The sequence below is a fragment of the Cetorhinus maximus genome, chromosome 2, assembly GCF_964194155.1.
Source record: "Cetorhinus maximus chromosome 2, sCetMax3.hap1.1, whole genome shotgun sequence".
Lineage (NCBI taxonomy): Eukaryota > Metazoa > Chordata > Chondrichthyes > Lamniformes > Cetorhinidae > Cetorhinus > Cetorhinus maximus.
In genome coordinates, this window is record NC_135880.1 from 32,525,433 (window position 1) to 32,541,830 (window position 16,398).

General features: G+C 41.0%; 1 protein-coding gene across 33 annotated transcripts in view; it reads right to left on the reverse strand.

Moving 5' to 3' along the window:
- LOC144693046 (sorbin and SH3 domain-containing protein 2-like) overlaps window positions 1–16,398 on the reverse strand; it is a 486,079-nt gene that overhangs the window by 313,133 nt on the left and 156,548 nt on the right. For 27 of the 33 annotated variants that reach the window (XM_078562559.1, XM_078562434.1, XM_078562653.1 and 24 more), the window contains exon 1: window positions 2,487–3,025. The exons of 2 other annotated variants lie outside the window; for them this stretch is intronic. The gene's annotated coding sequence lies outside the window, so the exon portion shown is untranslated. Of the gene's footprint in view, window positions 1–2,486; window positions 3,041–16,398 lie in introns of those variants that run through there. 4 more of the 33 variants (XM_078562424.1, XM_078562361.1, XM_078562599.1 and 1 more) reach the window with 2 other exon arrangements.

The window sequence follows — 16,398 nt, forward strand, 5'->3', positions numbered from 1 at the left end:
ACAAACTCTTTTTTATTTTCCCCATTTCCCCCTCCCTCCCTCTCCCGGCTGCAATTCGTTTCGGAAGGGACCAGTCGGCTCAGGTGGCTGGATGGCCAGTGTGGTTCAGATGGGTGCCAACAGTGCAGGGTTGAATATTCATTCCGGCTGGGGTGGATTTAGAACCTATCTCTATGCCCTGCCTGTGGGGGAGGTCGTCGCACTGTGGGTCAGACCTGCCTTTAGGCAGAGAACTCAATGATTATGGTGATTAGGAGTAAAAAAAAATGCAGCTTGTTAGAAGATGGGAAGGCTATTTTTTTCCCTTTGGCTGATCCATTAGGTAAATAACCTCCTGTCATTGGGGAGGATGCTGCAGTCAGGAAATTTTATCTTGTCCCTAGTGAAATTGCAAATATTTGTATAAAGAACATGTTAGAATTTCACTACAAATAGCAAACCAGCACAGATCTCCCCACCCCCAATTGAAGGGAATACTCTTGGGGAGTATTTGGGTGGTAATAACGCGAGACAGGGGAGAGACGATACTAATTTTAGATAGGTTTTGCAGCATGCAGCTAATAGATTTCCAGGAATCCCTAGTCAGTTTTGGATGATTAAAATATCGTTCTTGTAGTGAGATAAAAGATTCATTGTCTAGGTCATTAAAAATGACCTCCTTCTAGACAGAAACTGAAATTGTGATAAATACGGTCATGAATCTTTTGGCAGAAAGATCTTTTTTGGTTTTTATCTAACCTAACTTATCAGGGTGACAGAAGGGTCTCGTTATAATAGGCTACAATTTAACAAAAAGGAAAAAGGTATTATCAGAGCCACAAGACAGCATAATCCTTGAGTGATCTATAAAGAAACAATCTTGATAGATTTTTCAAATTGTTATTTTAGCCTAAACTATTTTCAAAAATTTGAAGTTAGAGCATGATAATGTATCGATTATAACTGATATAACCACAGCAAAAATTCAAGAACAGAAGCAAATCCTCTGCATAAAGACTGTATTTTGTGACAATGCATAAAGCATCTTTTGCAGACAAAAAGATTCTCTATTAATGAGGAAGCTATAAGCCATTGAAAGATTTGTCAGCAATGAAAGTTAAGTTTTTTTCAGAAAGTACCAATGTCTGGCTAACTTCATAATTTTATGAGGAATATATATTTTACTGACCACAAATTAGCAGACCTAGGCGCTCACTACCCTCCCTAAACAAGGAGATTGTTGAAAATATGATTGCCATTGCCACAAAAATCTCACTTAACATTGTTGGCAAAAGCAGCATTTGCAAAACAAAACCACCACAGGGTAAGGATATAGTGTGTGAGTGCACAGAATGTATACAGCAAAATTCTCAGTAATTATACTGCACTGATGATACTATATAAATTGCACGCATTTCCTTTAGAAGAGAACCTGATTGAGCCAGCAGAGATATAGTTTTATACTCAGTCAAAAGGGGTGTCAAAAAAGTCTGCTGAATGATCTTTACTCTTGCATTCCAGAATGCATTTCTTTTGTTTTTCCACTCCAGAGAGCAAGAAAACAAATATATCTTGAGGACATTTGCAAAACACAACTTGCCACACCTACAGTTACAGAACAAGTAGGATGCATGCTACATTTCATGACAATTTTCCTTTGTCACCATGAAATTTATTGCACGCTTCAAGACCACTCAAGCTAACCAGAATGATTTTAATAGGAAGGAATTAGCTGAGGAAGTGATTATTTTCCGGTGGCCTGAGATTAAATATTAAAAACAGCTTTACCAGTTAATGATGCCTGCAGTGAGAAATAAACATAATTTGAGTTTGAGCAGATCTTTAAAAAACTGGCCAACAAAGCCTTTTCCTAGCTCTTTACACGGCTGGAACAGAATGGACACGGTGCCATAATACAATTTAATCTCACACTGATCATAGGTTCATGTTTAAATAATCCATCAGACGCCGGAACATAAATACTGCAGCGTTTGTAATTTATAACCACCATATAAAAGAAAACAAAGACCAATCCGAGTTTGTAAAAGACGCCTGTGTAGTTTTTTTTTAAAAATTGTACAGTTTTAAATTTTTAATGAGGGTTTGTCTTTCTCTGGGGAAGGTTGTCACTGTACATTCTGATGGCTGGTAGCTCCAACTGTTTGACCAGCATGCGAGTACCGTGTGTAGGTTTGTACAATGTGAACATCACAAACTGCTGTCCTTGAACAGCGGTGGTGGTATGATTTTTACAACTATCGATGTGGGAGCCCCCGCGAAATTGGGAAGCGGGGCTTTTAAACTACAATTACAGTGAACGCAATGACCGCAGTTTAATGGCAAGTATTGAAGTATAAAGGCTGGCAGCTTTGTGGGTATTAGAGGTGAATTGTTTCTCGGGTAGAAACACTCGCACACTCCGACAGCCCCTGAAACTGCATTAGTGCGTTCAATTTCCTTTCCCTGTTGTCATTAAAGGGGAAATACACATTGTAATTGCAGCTTACCTTAAACGAGAGAGACCAGCTGAGCAGCCCGACTGACCAGGTTTAACTCAAGTGTCTTCACAGCAGATGTCCCAAATGCAGCAGCCTGGCTGGAAGCAGCATATAAAACCAGAGTGGCTGCAGTCTATCTGAAGCCCAGATAAATCACACACCTGCTTCTTCAGTGGAGTCTGTCCAAATAAAGCAGCAGAAAATGTACATAAACAGTGTCAGAGCGGGGCTACACCCTTGTACTTGCTCAGCATTTGCAGACAACAGTTACACTGTTAAGGTAACATTACAGCAAAACGCTCTTTTACCACACAAAATGCTGCCTGTGTTTCCCTGATAGCAGATGCGTGTAGATCTGTCCCTTTGCACTCCAGATTTTTTTTTTCAATTTAGTTCAGAGGCAACAATTAACAGCCTGATAGTCAAGCGTTAGTGAGGTGGCATTCTGAGACACAAGAATAATCTGGAATGCAGGACTTTCTCCTCAATAGCTGGTTTTATTGCTAGATAAAGCAGAGCATTATTTCAGTGTGCTCCCATAACCAAAATGGCTGGTCCTTTTCAGCAATGCTGCAGAAAGCCCATTGGTTTACCATTAGCTTTTTGTAACCATGGTAACAAGCAACAGAGAGATTTGTGCTGCAGGCATGGCAGATCATGTGCAGGTCAATGGGAAGAATAGAATAGCAGATCCTCTGTGCCTTTAAAAAAAATCTAAATGCAGTTTTATTCGCAGCTTAAACTTGGCTATATAATTCACTGCATCAGCAAACTTTACATTTGCGACAGTACTTCACAATTAAATAGCATAAACCATCCCTGGAGTACTTTACTACTGATGCAATGCATACTGCTTGTACAGAAACCCATCAAATACTATCGCTATTACTGGGGATGTTGCAGTACAATTTATTAATAGATTATAATGCAGATATTATCGCTGAGCAAAAGTAAAATATTGTGGCTATTTTTATTTTACAAATACATTTTATTTCTTTATGTTGTAGGAAAATTATGAATCTGTCAAAATAATTATGGGGAGTTCTTAATATAGATAATTATAATAAACATTTCACCCAATCAGTTATAATTTTTTCAGCAATGTGTTTGAAATATAATTTTACTCTCTAACCTTTATATTACCACGACAAGACTCTTTAACCACACCCTAGTCAGCAAGTAGCTAACAAGGTAGATTGCTCATTTAGAGGGAAAGAATCCTTCTCTGAACAAAGACTTCTTCCGACCACCATGGGTTCAGTTAGGAGTTAGTATTCAGACAATAGTTGCATACGCCTGCGTCTTGCAGAATTTCCACTGGAATGCCAATGGATTGTTATTGTAGCACTGCACATGACTTCCCCCCATTTTGTTTACATCTTGCTTTACTAAAGTAGAATTGCATGGTAATGTTTAATTACTGATGCCTCCATAAAAGAAATCTAAATTTCAAGCATTAAAAGCACCCCAATGATCTAAAATCCTAAACAATATAACAACGCAGCTGTTTGGATCAAGGTACAACTTCATGAAAATATAATGTACTACTTTAGCAAATGATTTTATCTGACTGACAAGTATCCTATTATTTGTATCAAGATACAACTAAAAGACAGTACTTCCAATTTAGCCAGACGTAAAATGTTCCAACTGCCGCAATGGAATTAATGAAAGCATAGGAAAAGGAGAAAAATAAAAAGCCACTCGGTCGATGTATAAAATACACTCTACAATATCATAGATTCCACGTCATCTATTTAACCAGCAAAGAGAAATGAAGAATCATAGAATGGTTACAGCATAGAAGGAGGTCATTCAACCCATTGTGTTCATGCCAGCTGTCTGCAAGAGCAAATCGCCTAGTCCCACTATACTGCTTTTTCCCCATAGCCCTGCACTTTTTTCCCTTCAGATAATTATCAAATTCCCCTTTGAAAGTCCTGACTGAATCTGTCTCCACCCTACTTCCAGATCCTAACCACTCACAGTGTATAAAAGATTTTCTTCATGTTACCTTTGTTTCTTTTACCATTCACCTTAAGTCGTTGTCCTCTGGTCCTTCTGCCAATGGGAACAATCTCTTCCTATCTACTTGGTTCAGACCCTTCACGCTTTTGAATGCCTCTACCAAATTTCTTCCCAACCTTCTTTTCTCTAAGGAGAACAGTCCCCAGCTTCTCTAATCTATCTCTGCAACTGAAGTCCTTCATCCCTGGAACCATTCTCATAATTAATTTCTACCCTCTCTAATGCTTTCACATTCTTCCCAAAGTGAGCTGCCCAGAACTTAACACAATACCCCCAATAGTTCTGTTAATTTTCTATCTAACTCCAAGGGTAAGTTAAGTTAAAGAGTTACCAATAGGGTATTGTGATAAATGCCCTTCCTTGTGCAACACTGAGCCATAGAGTCCAACAACCACTATAAACAAGGAAATATAACCATAGTAACATACCCAAGAATAAGTCAACATCTTCAGGTGAGGATGTGAGAAAATTGAAAGGAAGCAAAATTCTCATCATCAGTTTAGAAATAAATCTTAAAAAGGAGCATAATCTTTTCATTCTGTATCATTATGTTACCGAGTACAATAGCATTGTGGTTATTTTACTGAGCTATTTATCCAGTGACGTAGGTTAATAATCCAGAGAACATGACTTCAAATCACACCATGTCAGTTTGAGAATTTGATTTGGGTTTAAATGTCTAGAAATAAGAAGTGGGCATCAGTAAAAGTGACCACAAAGCTGTCAATCTGTCATAAAAACCCAATTAGTTCACAAATGTCCTTTAGGGAATAAAACCTACCATTCTTTACTCGATCTGGCCTATATGTAATCCAAGGCTCACACCAATGCAGTTGATTCTTAACTACCCTAAGAAATTGTCTAGCAAGCCACACAGTTATTTCCAGGTAAGAGGGATAGGCAATAAATGGGATGGTCCACATCCCAAGAATTAATAAATACACAACTAAAATTATTTTTCATTTATGTTCACACTCGTAATCAAGAAAGATAACACAGAAGCTTTATTTTGTATGTGTTATGCAATGACATTGGGTTCTGCTCATGCTGATAAATGTGTTAAACTGTCTGCTCACGTATTACACATTGTGGTCTGCAGTGAAACAAGTTGAGAGGGATGGTGTTCCCTAACATCTACTCCTTCTATCCTAAAATCATTAACACGCGGAATCACACAGCACAGAAGGAGGTCATTCAGCCCATTGTGAGGCCAAAATTAGCTCCATTCCCAGCTTTTTCCCCATAGCCCAACCCTTATCAGTTTGTCCTGATACCACACTTTAGGGGTAAGTTAAAAATACAGACTGTTCTTCTCTGCCAACATCATAACTGTCTTTTGCCTGGGCTGATGCTGCCACACTTACAGTTTGTAATGTGAAAGCGCATTCACTTTTAAAGATTTCGTGTTGAATAAACAGCTATTACTGTATGCTGTTTCTCAGTGTCCTCTCAGTGCTATTAAAACAAAATAAGAATAACAGCACATGAGATCTGCTTAAGATCTTTGCATATTTCAGTTCTTTCTCATTGTGTTCAGTTTGAGATTTGATGCCATCAAAACCGATAGCAAATATTTTCTACCATTCTGGCAAAAGTGTGGTAGAGATTGCCTCAGGCTTGTGTTTCCAATAGAGTCTCATAAAGATACACCTAGAACAGAAGAAGGTAAGAAATAGGAGCAGTGATGGCAATATGTCCTCTCTTGCCTGCTCCCCCATTCAATAAGATCACCTCAGTTAAATGAAGGAAAATCCTGCTCCAGCTGAAAGTTTTTTTTAGGGCTCTGTTACCAAAAAAAAACCTACAGGAGGAAAGCTCACCTTGAAGATGCAGATTGACTGATGAATGTTTTCTTGTCCGTTTATATTGCATACTTTGCATGGATTCAACTCATGCAGATTAACACAGAATCTGCAGCTACACTTCAGTGAATTCAGCCTGGATTCAATTTAATGTCATCCAACATGACTTCTAGAAAACTGTTTGCATTTAGATTTTAACTATTGGTCATGATCCCTTTCTTATTGTGCGGGGCTGAAATATCAGCAACAAAAAGGGGGTGCCTCAAAGCACTGGAGTCATACCATCAATGCTCCTGCAGAAGATCTTACATATTAAGTGAGCGGACAGACGCAGCTACATCAGTGAGCTCTCACAAGCAGGCACCCCAGGCATTGAAGCTATGATCACCCATCATCTGCTTCATTGGGTTGGTCATATAGTTCAGATTCCAGATACCAGGCTCAAAAAGCAGGTCTTCTGCTCCCAGCTTAGTCTGGGCAGAGCACCAGAGGAGAACTGAAGAAGCACTTCGAGGATAACAAAGATAACATGAAGAAATGCAACATTGACATCAACTCCTTGGATCGAACCAGATGGCAGCAGAGTCTGTGGGAGGGATCCCAGCATTTTGAGACCCAACGACAACAAAATGAAGAGGGAAAGCAAGAGCGGCCATGACCCCAGCTGATACTACACAATCTGACATCCCACATGACAACAAATGTCCTGCATGCCGTAAAGTCTGCAGATCCCAAATTGGCCTCATCATCCATCTCCAGAATCATGGAAGACAATCATCCTCACTAGTGAGGGATAGCCAATACTATATTATTTTATATTTAGCAAAGAGCCATTTGACAGCATTGAATATGTAAGCAACATTTGAAAGCCTGTGCATGAATGTAAAATCTGTACCCAAGGGTGTGTTTTGCCTGAGCAGAGAATGATGCACAGCCAGCAGTATAGCTCAAGATCAGTCTCTGAATTATTCTACAGAGGCATCAGTTTCAAAAGCAATATAAGCAGTATACCAATGCACGTTCAATTGGATTTGGTACACAGTGCCATAGGGAACAAGCAGTGGTCACTGATAATTTTAATGCCCTGAGGGAGGTACAATTTTTGCAGGGAACGCTTTTGAGAAAGATGAGCTGAGGCTCGACATCTACAGAAATCAGCTTCCCTGCCCGGGTCACAAGCTCCCCAGTTGGGTTTGGAATTTGACCCCTATGAATTCTATGCCCTAAGAAGGACACAGTTGAAATACTTCAGGAACAATAGAAGGGCCAGTTATTGAAGGAATGTCAAGTCTGCCACTTGGGGCTGTCTGACTCTATCATGTGGAAAATAAAATCTATTTTATTACAAATAGAAAACTAGACTTGTTCCTTGACTGGAGAACTATGTGGGGGTCAAAAGGATTAAAATTGAGCAGTGGACTGAGACAGAGACATTCAAAACAGAACGATCATGGAGAGATACGTACAATGGTACATATAGTTGAAGATTGGTTTGTAACGCAAGTGTGTGAATAGAATGGAATGTTAAGGGCCCGGTGCTTACAACTTCTGCAAAATAGTTCTTATTGGCTTGTCTGGGTTTAACATTCAACTCTAAATAATTTCGTAAATGCTGGAATATGAGGAAACGTTTGCAATATTTAACTGCTTCATTAAGAAAGTAATAACATACCAAAATAGCACTTTGGGTTTAATAAATATTGAGGGAAACATTAATGCATGGTTGATCAATAGGAATGGCAAGTGTTTATTTCTGAATGGTGCCTTTGTATTGGCCTGTTTTTGATCAATTTAAATAACAATCTCATTTCAAGTCCTGACTGTACAGAAAAACTGAAAACTCTTTTTTTTCAATCTCCAAATGTTTTTGCTAAAAAAAACAAAGTCCAATGTGGCCAGATTTTAAAAAAGAACAACAGATATTGTACTAAAAACAGAAGGTTTGTAGACCTGAAGCATTTACTCTGTTTCTCTCTCCACAGGTGCTGCCTAACCTGCTGCGTATTTCCAGGATTTTCTCTTTTTATTTCAGATTTCCAGCAGTCACAGTATTTTGCCTTCAGTAAGAGGTTGTTTACTGCAGTTCAAAGACCTTACAAATAGTTCCTTTATGTTGGATGTAATTTTTGACCGGTCAAACAGAGAATTGCAAATGGATTAGCTGATTTCTTACTATTCTCCTCGGTGTAATCTAACCTGCCATGGCCTATGTACGATATACTGGGATTGAGATTGTGTAGTCCCTTGCATTTCTTAGTTTCTGTGGGTGTTGAGGAAAATAAAATTATTTAAACTGTCTTGAATGGAAAACATTTATTTAGGTTTTTTTTTGATTGATGTGATTGGGGAAGCAGCTTTAGTTTGATCAGTAACACTACAAAGTCTTGAGCACTTGTGTTCTAGAATAATTTTGAAGTTGCCTGGGTTCTTAAACTCTAATCCTGATATTGTATGTTTGCAATTTCCCGTTGTATCCAGTCAATGCCCTGCAAGTCTGGGAACATTCTTGTTTCTTGCTTCCTTGAGGAAGTTGAGGAAGGAGATCCTTCTGGTATTGGCATTGCAAAGGAGGAAGTGAGCTTCCTGTGAGATTTAATCTCCTGGTGACCTGGACCTCTTGTAATAATTAACTTTCTCAGCTTAAACAACTCCACCAATCCTGAAATAAATTGCTCTGACCCTGATGCCATTACTAAAAGTCAGAATCCCCTCTAGTAATTGGCTTGAGGGTGTAAACAACTGCATGAATTTTGACCTGTAGTCCAAACCTGCCATTTCTAAAGCAGTATGGAGCAGACATCTATGGAATCAGGGGCTAATTAGTATGGCTGAGCAGTGGCCTTGATGCTTTTTGTACTATTAGGGTACCCGATCGGGTCAAACCCATGGTACAGGGATAATGAAAGTTAAAGTCTGAAATTTCAAGATTGAAGATTCAAATTACTGTCACAAACATTGCAGAATTTACACCAGAATTGCACTTAAATTGAGATATGCTTATAGAAAAGGGGGATAAGTTGTATAATTTGGCGAACCAGCAAGTGGTTGAGAAAGGGGATGCACTGAGAGGAGACTATGCCAGAGTGAGACTGAGTGTGTAGTAGGGAATTGGGTTGATGTGGTAAGTTCTCAAGTTTAAATTTAGCTTCCGAGTCAGGTCCTGACATGGAAATTTCAAACCTCAAGTGAGTTAAATAGCGTAGTTAAACAGGGAGCGGCCTGGCTATAGTAGTTATCTGTTAATCAGCTGAAAGTAGTTTGTTCAATATGTGTTAATTACTGTGACAGAAAACTGAGTTAGCTAGTGAGTCATCAGAGGCTCTATATAAGCAGACAGGCTTTCAAATGGCATAGAGAGCAGACTGCTTGAATGAATAGTTGGGAATTCAGTACACATGGAAATTCAGTGCAAAGGAGGAAAGAAGTTCTCCTTTTTCTACTTTTTCCCAGACTCCAGAAGCTGTGGAAGTCACAAGTTAATTCCCAGAGATAGAGGGTAACCTAGAGGCAGCAGCGAGAGTTTGAAGAGATAGTAGCATTGGTTGTGATCTTCCAAAATTGTGGAATATTTTAGAAAGGTTCTGGAAAGGACCCAGTGGGTTTGGAAAATCACTAATATAACACTTCTATTCAAGAAAGGCTGGAGACAGAAGGCAGGAAGCTATTTGCCAGTTAACCTAATGGCTATCATAAGGAAATTGCTAGAATCCATTATTAAGGAGGCATTTGTAGGACATTTAGAGCATTGTAATGCAATCAGGTGGAGTCAACATGGTTGTGTGAAAGGGAAATTGTGTTTGACCAATTCATTAGAATTACTTGAGGAAGTAACAAGCAATGTTAATAAAGTGAAACCTGTAGATGTGGTGCACTTAGATTTCCAAATGGCATTTGATAAGGTGCCACATCAAAGGTTACTTCACAAAATAAGAGCTCATAGTGTAGGGGGTAAGATATTAGCATGAATAGAGGATTGGTTAGCTAACAGGAAGCCGAGAGTAGGCATAAATGTGTCATTTTCAGGTTGGCAAGATGTTACTAGTGGAGTGCCACAGGGATCAGTGCAGAGGCCTCAACTACTTACAATCTACATCAATGATTTAGATGATGGGACTGAACATATGGTCGCTAAATTTTCTGATGACACAAAGATAGGTAGGTAAGCATGTTGTCAAGAGGATATAACCTATTTAAATCCCTTCTGTTGACTCTTCAAGTGAGTGGGGAAAAAATGGTGTATAATGCAGGTGGTGTATAATGTGGGAAAATTTGAACTTGCCCACTTTGGCAGCAGGGATTGAAAAGCAGTATAATATTGAATGGAGGGAAACTGCAGAATTCTATCATACAGAGGGATCCGGGTATCCTGGTCCATGAATCACAAAAGGTTGGTATGCAGCTGCAGCGAGTGATTAGGAATACAAATGGAATGTTGGCTTTTATTGCAAGGGGAATTGAGTATAGAAGTGGGGAAGTTATACTATAGCTGTAAAGGGTGTTGGTGAGAGCGCATCTAGGGCATGATTTTACGTCCCACGGGTGAGCATCCCGACGTCATTTCACACTCGTCTGATATTTCGCTCAGCGGGCGCGCATGAGGGTCAGCAGCCCACCTGCCGACAATTCAGAGGCTTATTAAGGCCCTTAATCAATTAATTTAATCCTATTTTTCGCTGCCCGTCTAACCTTACGGTTGGCGGGTGGGCAAATTGGCCAGGTAGCCTTTTGATTTGTTTTTAGCAAACCTCATCTTCGGGTGGGATGAGGTTTCCACAATTAAATAAAAAAAAAATATAAATTATTGGGCAGAATTTTTATTCTGTTGATGTTATTGTGACAGAGTCCCATGTCGGGACAATTTTTTTCAGATTTTGAAAATTTTTATTTTTGATGTTAAAATTGTTCAGCTCCCTGCCTTCAGGGAGCTTTCAGTGCGCACTCCCCCGCACGTGCGCAAGCTTTTGCGCTCGCACTCCTCCCGCCGCCCCCGCCCCCCCCCCCCCCCCCCCCCACCCCACCGCAGCAGTGCAGAGCCTTTCAGCGCGCCTTTGACGCTGGCTGGCGGTTAATGGGCCAGCCAGCATGAAATCGCGGTCAGGAGCCAATCGCAGGCGGCGGACGGTTTCCCGGCTGCTCCCGGGCCCACCCACCACGCCCACCCGGCGACCCGAAACACCTGCCCCTGGAGTACTAGGTAAGGTTTTGGTCTCTTTACTTAAGGAGGGATATAATTGCATTAGAAGCAGTTCAGAGAAGGCTCACTCGACTGACTCCTGGGTTGAAGGGGTTATCTTGGAAAGATTGAGCGGGTAGGATCAATACGCATTGGAGTTTAGAAGAATGAACGATGATCTGATGGAAGCATATAAGATCCCTGAAGGGACTTGATGAGGTGGGTGCTGGGACGATGTTTCCTCTTGTGTGGGAGTCTAGAATCAGGGGACACCATTTAAATATTAGGGAGTCTCCCATTGAAGACTGAGATAAGGCAATTTTTTTTCTCTGAGAGGGTCATTTTCTGGAATTCTCTTCCTTAGAGAGCAGTCGAGATTGAGTCATTGAAATTATTCACAGCCTAGTTAGATAGATTTTCAATCGACAAGGGAGTCAAAGGATATGGGGGCGGACAGTTGAGGCCACAATCAGATCAGCCAAGATCTTATTGAGAGGCGGAGAAGGCTCAAGGGGCCGAATGGCCTACTCCTGCTCCTAATTCTTGTGTCCTTGTGAGTTGACAGGCTTTGAATGTTCCTAAATTTTATCTGGAACATGAGCATGGCCAAGACAATTAGGAAAGTCTTTTCTTAACTTTTGCAACTACAAAACGATTCTTCAAGTTGCTTTTCAGGGAAATCTATTTCCTTCCCACCCTCCATCATTGTCATGGGCTTCGCTATGTGCAGCCCCATAATGTGCTTAAAATGAGGCATATCAATAGCAGCAGGAGAAGTAAATAAGATGGGCATGGACAGTAAGGCTATGCCAAAGTGGAAGAAAACCAACAAGGAAGTAACCTGCCATGAAACCACAGACCATCAGTGATGCCTCAAAAGAGGTCTGATCACAGAAGGAACAGTTCAGTAAAGGAGGTGCAGAAGGAACTGTGCATCCCATTGCTAACTAACCTCCAAATTTCTTCTTAAACATAGAACTATAAAACAAACAGAAGTACACTAAACTTCATATTAAAAAATAGTTTTGCTGTGCAGATATATGCTTACAGCGATGGCTTCTTACTACTACCAAGTCTACTTCTGGTGTACCCTGGTGTTTTTCTTAAACCCATCTTGGTGCTGTTCCTGGGTAATACTTGAGGGCCTGAGTGCTTGGCCACAATTAGTATCATGAGCCTCTTGGGATCGAGTTAACATTTATGTCAAAGCTTCTGGGTCCTGAAACTCTTAGTTTTCCATCAGGAGAGTTATTCCCCATTGTCCCAGCCAATATTTATCCCTCAAACAACATCACAATAACAAATTATCTATTCATTATCACGTTGTGTTTGTAGAAGCTTATAATGTCCAAATTGGCTGCTGCATTCTCTACATTATAACACTTAAAGGTACTTAATTGTCTATATAGCACTTTCAAGGGTCCTGTGGTTGTGAAAGGTGCTATATAAATGAAAGTCTTTCTTTTTTTTCTTTTTAAATATTGGCACTAAGAATAACATTCAACTTTGCCATAACCACACCCTGTTGCCTCAGGTTCACGGTCAACCTGGCTTCCATGTATTGTAATGCTCATCCAGCATTCCTTTGAAAGCTGAACCCTAGAGGTCTGTGCCTGCTGAGTCAGGACCCAAGCATTGACATCTGAGGTGCGTTTGTTCCCCATTATCAGATCTCACTTTGACCTGACTCTTCTGTCACTGACAGTAATGAACAAAAGACTGGCTCACACAAAGAAAGCAGCTAATTTATCTTCGCTGCTCTGGTGAAGTTGTTGAACTTCTTTCTGTACTTCAAAGGAGTTCTGGGGGTTTAAAGCAGGTGGCATTCACTTTTGTCAGGAGGTGGGGAGAGAGAGACAAAGAGCAGACCATATTCATCACAGAAACACAGAATTATTGCAGTGCAGAAGGAGGCCATTTCGCCCACCGTGTCTGCGCTGGCACTCTCAGTGAGCATTTTCACCTGTCATTATCCTACCTTCTCCCCATAACCTTGCACATTGGCTCTTTTCAAATAATCATCTAATTCCTTCTTGAATGCCTCGATTGAACCTGCCTCCACTACATTCTCAGGCAGTGTATTCCAGACCAGTTTTTTCTCATATTGCTTTTGCTTCTTTTGCCAATTACTTTAAATCTGTGCTGTCTGGTTCTTGATCCTTCCGCCAATGCGAACAGTTTCTCTATGGTGGAGCTCTGGTTCCCAAACCAAAAGTGACCATCCCTCCTGCTCCATACCTCCCTCACAAGGACACATAATTCCAGCTCCCTGAAAATTGCCACTCATTTCTATGGTCTAGCTCTCCTCCTTGTTACCCAGCTTGTCTGCTTCTTCTAGTGTTGTCATTACCCCCTTTAAGCAGCAGCAGGTTTTATAACTTAACGAATTAAAAGTTACTTTTTGACCCAAAGTCATAATGGGGTGGAAATTGTGAAAAGGGAGTGGTATCTCTCGGATAGACAGGTGCCATTCTCCATAATTGTTTTATCACAATTATGTGATGTGAGTTTGTAATATTATGATTACTGTGGGTTTACAATCACAGTATACTGACTTATTGTTGCGTTGTATCAGAATATGTTTATGCTATCCTATATTTAAATAAATAGATTCGCTAAAGCAATAATGCAATTAAACTACAGATCACATTTGTGTGTTTTATGTGTTTCAACACAGATCGTTATTCCTCTTTTATATTTTCACTGTTTTAAATATAACAGGCCTTCGACATTATTTTAATTTTTATGTACAGACATTTATCAGTAAATCAGAATGAGGGCTGAACCAAAGCTTCAGTGGGTGAATGTAACTGTCTGGCACACGTATTACAGTGCAGGATTTAATCCCCAGTCTCTGCAATGGTGATGTCTGCACAAGCTGAAGTCAAATGCCTCCAGTATCCCAAGAATAGAGAGCAGATTGCTTAAACTGGAGAAGACTAAGAGGAGATTCAATCAGGATTTTTTTTTTAAACTATGAAGTGTTTCCGTAAGGAAAGCTTATTGCCTCTGGGGATTCAGTGATGAGAGGTTGTGAATTTATTCTCACAGAGTTAAGAGAGAAGCTGGTGCATGGGATCCTTAGCCGCAGGGAGTTTTTAAGACAGAGATTATTGCATCCATTAAAGGAAAAGTAAGAAAAACATGTGAAGCAGAGAGGCAGGTACAGGATTACGCAGAGAAAGCAGTGAGATCAGCTTTAGACTGCTCCAGCACACAACCAGCACAGGCAAATCGGCAGCAAACTTCTATGATTCTATGGCCAGGGTCCTTAATCAGGATTGCTACTCCGTGACACCCTGCTGAAAATGAACATGTGTAGGTCACAAGTGAAAGGGTGGTCCAGCTGAATTGTGATGGCTCTCACAGTTAAATAGCCAGTTCCATTCTCTTCTTGCTCTTAGAAACACACTGGGTCTGATTTTCAGGTAACATGCACATCAGGTAGTGGAGTGATGGCACTGCTCGTTGATATTGGCACTTGTGAGTAACCTACCCCAGTTTCATGGTTAGGCTTCGCTGTATAAATGTGATTGATTAGCCACTGCACTCAATGAGCCCTGACAGGCAGTTCACCCTTCCGAGGTGGGGGTGTGGGTGGCGAGGGGGTTGTGAGCGGGTTGAAAAGCTCAAGCTGCATATTATCGCTGGATAGGGGAAAGCAACCTCAGGGGGCAACTTGGAGGTGTGGATGGGGGCAGAGTAAGATTCCCAGTGAGGGAGACGATCTTTGTGGGGCTGGGATAAGAGCATTTGTATTCCTCTTAACCCAACAAAAATCAGTACCGTGGCTATCGTCGAAATATTGATTAATACAGCACAGGAAGATTGTGAGAGGTTTGAAACTGGCTGTTGTCTTGCCTACACCACTTTTACACTATCACACAAAGTTACATCCTACCCCAATGTCTCTGTGTTCACTGTATCTATCCTCGGTATGTCTTTGTGCTTCTCTCTGTTTTGGTATGCTTCTTACTTTTCTCACTTCTGTATAGAATCATAAAATGATACAGAGCAGAACCAGGCCATTTGACCCATCATTTTTGTGCTGGCCCTTTGAAAGAGCTATCCAACCAGTCACTCTTCCTGGTTTTCCCCCAATAGCCTTGCAACATTTCTTCTTCAAGAATATTTCCAATTTCTTTTGCAAGTTACTATTGAATCTGCTTCCACTAAACGATCAAGCAGCGCATTCCAGGTCATAACAACGGGCTCAGTAAAAAAATGTCTTCCCATCACCCCCCCTGGATTATTTGCCAATTATCTTAAATCCGTGTCATCTGGTCACCAACCCTCTTGCCGGTGGGAACAGTTTTCATATTGCCCTTATCAAACTCCTCCTAACTTCACCTACATTAAATCACCCCTTAACCTTCTTTGCTCTAATGAGAATAATTCCAGCTTCTTTAGTCCCTTCATATAATTGAATTGCCTCACACCAGGAACCATCCTGTAAATCTCTTCTGTACCCTCTCCAAGGCCTTAGGATTCTTCCTAAAATGTGGACACAATGGGCGGAATTTAATTCCCTCCCCTGAGTGAATTTGGAGTCGGTGGGGGGGCGGATTTTAATTGGGCTAAAGGGTGTGTGGTGGGGATCCTGCCACCTTCCCCCCTCTGCCTCAATCAAGTGCAGGGTGGGAGGGCTTGTGGACAGGCTTCCCACCATGATGCCAAGTGAGGCCCTTAAGAGCCTCCATCCCACCGCTGCTGGTATTCAGGGGGGGGCGTCACCATGTGGGAAACCTGACAAGCAAAACCTGACCGAGGGACCCAGAGTCAGGAAGGGGAGGGTCCACTGAGAACTACCACCCTGCCCTTTCTTCTAGAACCCCCTGCCCCTCTCCATGACCCTGTAACCCCCATGCTGCCCTCACTCACCTGTGGCCTGGGACCCCCTCTGATCCTGGGCCTCAGG